This window comes from Varroa destructor, unplaced genomic scaffold (assembly GCF_002443255.2).
Source record: "Varroa destructor unplaced genomic scaffold, Vdes_3.0 BEIS01000003.1, whole genome shotgun sequence".
NCBI classification, from domain to species: domain Eukaryota; kingdom Metazoa; phylum Arthropoda; class Arachnida; order Mesostigmata; family Varroidae; genus Varroa; species Varroa destructor.
In genome coordinates, this window is record NW_019211456.1 from 58,082,742 (window position 1) to 58,088,639 (window position 5,898).

Sequence of the window (5,898 nt, forward strand, 5' to 3'; positions counted from 1 at the left end):
AATCTGAGCAAGTTAATCATTAACTAGTTCTATCGAATGATTAAACCAGTAATTTCATGGTTATGGGTTTTGTTCCGTACCCACCCCGTTCATGTGCGGGACAATATTTCAAAAACTGGACAACCATCATTCGCTGGTCTTCTACTTGCTATCGATACTTCATTTGTGTATTAATTCAGTCTAATAGCGGTTTTGTTTGCTTGGTATCGCAATGCCATCGTAGCGACTGACCCTGTCGAGGGCTCTACGTATTGGGTGTCACAGCTGTCAAGTAACGCGAACGAGAGGCGCCCACTTTGGTATATGATGAATGAGCAAGCCTTTTCTCGAGATTTTTGTCGTTCGGCCATTCTTCAAGCTCGCTCTACGTGCAGCTGTGCTCGCGTACATAAGATCCCTTCAGCTGGTCTTTTCCACTCCGCATCCCCATTGCGCGAATAGTTCTATGTCATGGTGTCAGGATCTAAGCATCTCGCCTGCAGGACTAGCGCACGGGTACTGGAGTCGTTGTTCCGTATGACAATATGTTCTGAGCTGGGGGCTTTGAGCATGCCAATGATATTTTTATCTCAAGATATAGCCAACGAACGGTTTTTTTTGCCATAAACACTGCAGCGTTGTGTCCTGCACAAACGTTTCCTTCACCCTATTTAACGGGGTGATGCCTGAAAGGTGGCCATATCGCTCCTAGACGGTTTCTACAGACGCGAGCGTTAGTCCAGCTAATAGATTACAACATCTTATGCGACTTTTGCTGGATCAATAGCTGTAGCGCAGAGCATAAACATTAGGCAGGCTTTTTGCATTTGATATGTTTTGCAATGCAGCCACTTCCTACACACGCATGCCGTTCTGCCTTAAAGACATCGTCCTAGTACATTAATGCTTTAGTTTTGTTTAAAAATCTCAAAGTCGATGGTTTCGTGTAGATGGCAAAGTTAGCTGAAATATGTAGATTGAAGGTAGAACTAGAAAACACACGTTATATCGCTTAATATACAAGGAGTACGCTAACATGATATATACATACAAAAATCCACCGAACTATTAAGTATTTTACATAAAGTAGTAATAATAAGTTAATTTAACAACTATAAAAGGAATTGCAGGCAGAACTTCAACGTATATAGTGTGATTGTGTTAGGGTAGCTAAAGAATACATACATGATTTGAATGATTTTAACTTAAGTCTTTATTTATATATGACTAATATTTAAATTGCAGAGAAATTCATATTAAATGTATCACTTTTGCTCGTACTGAAAAGGGCTAGCTTCCGAATTAATGCACTAATGCTTATAGCAGAACGCCTTGATTCGCAAACTTCAATAAACATTTTCGTTGGTACTGTGGCCCATTTTCGTTCAGTTACAACTTTGAATCTTCCTGCGTAGTCGATTTTCTGATGTAGACGCTATCTTTAGAATATCTCGGCACGAAAAAGTGAAATCTGGATAACAATCAGGCTATTCTGTATCTTAACGTATGCCATTTTATTATAGTATAAACCATAGTGTTTCGTCCTGTTGGAAATAGAACTTGTTATCTTCACCAAAATTCTCCTGGATGTGTGGTAAAAGTGTTTCCTCAGCTAACTGGTTCTAGTCCAATTGGACCTTTGTAGGTAATTTTTTTTTACTCCTATTTATATTTGATTTCTAACCTACAAGTTCCTATCTAAATCATTAACTTGATTATTTATATCCTTACTTATCTACTAATTTCAATATAATAATATTTCCGAAATAAGAAAATAATCATTTCCACAGAGAATCTTACCTTAAATTGAATACTAGTGACAAAATATTCTAAATAAAAATACAGAAAGATTTAATGTATTAATAAATTTATTTATACTCCAATATATCCAACAATCCATTTAGACTCTAATAAAAATCTCTATATAAATGATGTTGATTTTCTTATTTCACCACTAAAATGCTCGTAAATTAACATGATTTTATGTCACATCTGGACATGCAGTTGCTCAGCAGGTGTAGTTATGTCGAACAGTTACGCCATTTAGTTGAAGTTGTAGCTCAGTCGCTTTATCCTATTCACATTTCTATAAATACCATTGTTGAAATGACATTTTTTTGCTTCCAGCGCACAACTTGATTATGTTATTACGGATTTTCAGAATGTTTCAGTGTTATTTTTCGATACTTTGTTTTGGCTGGAAAAGCTTGTTGCCGTTTCTTATCCTCCCCGATGTTGTCCCTTCGACATCAACTCTTTCTATTCGATGAAATTCTAGGCGCGTGAACAGAGGTGAACTGTTAAAATACTTTAAATTTCTAGTAGCGTTTTGAGATTAGTCTTTTCTTCAAAGTTACTCCATTCATTGTCTTCAACTTATTACATTCTGAACAGAAAAACCTGAGAGTCAGAGATTTATGACCATTGGTACATTCTACTATATATATATATAGAAAGTTAAGCAAGTTATATAATCTTCCATACTTTCTTTTTTTATAACCGACAGTTATACATACATGCTCATACGTCTATTAATAACAAAGAGCTGTAAGTATAAAATGAACAAGCATTCAATTTAAGGCACGCCTCGGCAATGAGTTGCATATTAGGCACCAATCTTAACTAAATTAACAAACACAACTTCGACAGATATTATAACAATATATCTATAAAATAGGTGATTTGACCCTTTGACAGCAAAAAAAAATTATTTTTCACTTTACTTAACGTGAGCTATTATCGTTCTCGTATGGGACAACGGTTGTTCCAATGGCCAATTATAGCGGTCAGAATCTGATTCGATAGGAAGCCTTTCCTAACTAACTTCAAATGGCGGGAACTATTATCGTCGCCCTTATTACACTATTTATTATTATACTATTAATGTGAATGAAAGCTCGTTTAAATAGATTGAAGACCACTTGCACGCTTTAGTGGAATGGCTGGTTTTATATGAGTGAACACAGAGTGAAAGAGTAATTAATATAAGCTGTTCTTTCAGTTGTAGCGCTGACGAAAAGAAGAATGGAAGATAACACTTAATCGTACGAACGACGTTTTATCTAAATCGCGACCAAATGACTGATTTATGAGTCAGATCAATGTCAAAGGCAATTCTAGGATTTTAAATGCTGTTTCTAAAGTATTTAACTCGCTTTAATTAGGTAGCAATTACACAAATAGGAAAATGCGACGAGTATATAAAAGTAGGCAGGCTCATTATGCCTGCGTGACAAACATGATCATATATTCATTGTTAAACCTTAATTGTATTATCAATGTTGTGCGCTGTTTAATTATACAGTTATTCATTCTGTAAAAATAGAAGGTATTTTAATATTAGATGATCAATATACTGTTAACTACTTGATGCCTTACGATCGAGGAGTCATTGGAATTCTCGCCAGGCAAACCTGTACAACCCTGCAAATCGTGACTTCTTTTAAACAGTCTGTACAAATTCAAAGCCTTCTTATCGTTTGATCTGAGCTCTTCGGCGATTAACTTTAAATGTATTATATACTATATATATAATCTTTAAAATGTATTATATACTACTACTATTATATAGTAGTAGTATATAATACATTTTAAAGAAATATTAGTACAGTTTTTCTCTTAAATGGAGCATACGAAATATTAACCTTCGAATTTTTGTAAGGCTACAAAAATTGCTGAACGGAATTTTTTGATTACAAAGCAAACATACTTTCTAAACTTTTGGAGTTTGAGATGCCTGTTCGTCACGATAGTTAGGGAGCTTATCAATCAATCAATCAATCAATCATCAACCAGGTCGCTTTTGATATTCAGCCTACAAAGAAAATGCAAAATTCAATCGACGGCTCATCATAAACTTTCTATAAGATTCCTAAAGTTTGTTTCTTCTGCGGGCATAATCTAGGATTTTTTTTTGTTTTGGATCCTTTGTCCAAACACACACATGGATACTTTTACACAAACAGCTTCCCTGCGCTCTTGCCTTCTCCCATAGCTCCCGCTTGTCATTCGAGTTAAAAGGGTATGGCAGAGGAACGGAGCAGGTATGCTTTCCAGGCCTAGCGGGCCTCTTCGGGTCTTATTCTAAGAGAGAGAGACCACCCGTTAAGCCGAGAATGGGAAAACGAAATTGAGCGACTATGCAGTGGGCGCCGTCAGCACGCGCGGGCTTGGGCTCCAGTGAGGCCTCTTTTTTGAGGCTACACTCACTGTGGATGATTCAGTTGTTTGGGCACCGTTCTGCTATAAGCAACGGTGACTTCGAGGGACCGAATGAAGGAGGGAAAAGGGTACGAGGGAACGAAGAAACAAATGGAAGAGAGTAGAATGATAGAGGGTGAAATGGAGAGTGAGGAAACCGGTTGAATTGCATCGCCATCATCGTTGTTGTTGTCGTCGTCGTCGTCGTCGTCGCGGTCGTCGTGGTGGGTGGTGATCGTGGCAGTGAACTAACTCACCCTAGTTGTTCCCCAGAGACTGCGGTGGAATTTATCACAAAGCACCTTCTCAGTCGCTGTATGGTGACAGCATATGACCAATTTCCCTCCGAGCCGTAAGAGTTTCTAGGGAAGTTACTTTCTGTAGCTTGTCGACCAACAAACCTATCGACAATTTGTTAAATATTTATAGCAGTGCCATAATTTTGATTAGTTTTATTATTGCTCAGGAGTGTGATAAAGGTCAGGAGTCAATGGACAATCTCGTAAAGACACAAGCTATTTTTGAATTGAAACAAACCACATTTCTGCTTCCGTCTGCTTTGACCGTTAACGATACTTTTTTTTAGCTGATTTTACCATTGAATTATTCACATAGTAAATATTTATTCGAATCTGAGAAAACCAATTTAAGGTATAGTAATTTAGCCTATAGTATTTCAACAAGTTATAGATAAGCACATTAAATATGCTAAGACCACAAAGCAGTTAGCTTTTTTTTTTTTTTGTAGGAATAAGGTTGTGTATGTCTCCTGAGAGATCCAAATACATTGACACAACTAATGCAGTACATACACTATAATCTATTTATAAAAAAAAGAAAAAAATTTAATTTATCCTAAAGATAGTTTTCGTTTTCAAAACAGTCACCCTCCGATTCGATACGCCTGCACAGCTTTGTAACGTCATGAAGGAAAATTCTATACTTCAGATATCGTTCATTTGGTGCGGCGATTCAACGGAAGCAAAACGAAGCTAGGTTGGCTGAATGAAAAAAACTTAGGAGAAGACAGGGAAAGTTTTTCACGAAAAATTTCGGTACCGAGAGCAAATGCACAATAGGCTGTTCGTTGTCATAATAAAAGGCCAACGAGTTTTTTGTCTATAGATCTTTCGCCGCGAACAGGTCTATAACCCTTCGTGGTAATACCCGTCATAGCCGTACAGAACTGTATCGTATGGTAAACTATTAAAATACGGGAACGCGCATCCTGATGTTAATACCACAGTGGTTTGTTTTCAGCTAGCCTCTCCCTTGAAACACGACTAATTCATATCAACATTTTTCTGAATTGATACTCCTCACTTATTAGAGATTTTTAAAACATTGCTAGCTAGGCCTTTGACGAGCTTTGGAAGAAAGGTTACTTGTAACTTACATGGTACAATTAGCGGCGAGTATCAACCTAGCATAACTAAGAATCTAGCAATCTTCAAGATAACACGGCCCACACCGTCTTCGCTTATAAAAAAAAACTTCATGTAAAACGTCATACCTTACTCGAAAAATTACCGCTTTTTCAATGTCTCTGGTTGTAATTCATCGATTGAGAAACATAATATTTTAATTTCCTTTCGAAATTTCGCTCTATAACCAACTATAGTTCAACGACCGACTAGAGCAAGAATTTGCTCTAATCCATTTGTGTCTCTCGAAACAGTGACCAAAACGCTCCAAAAATATGGTCGCACTCGTAGCCTC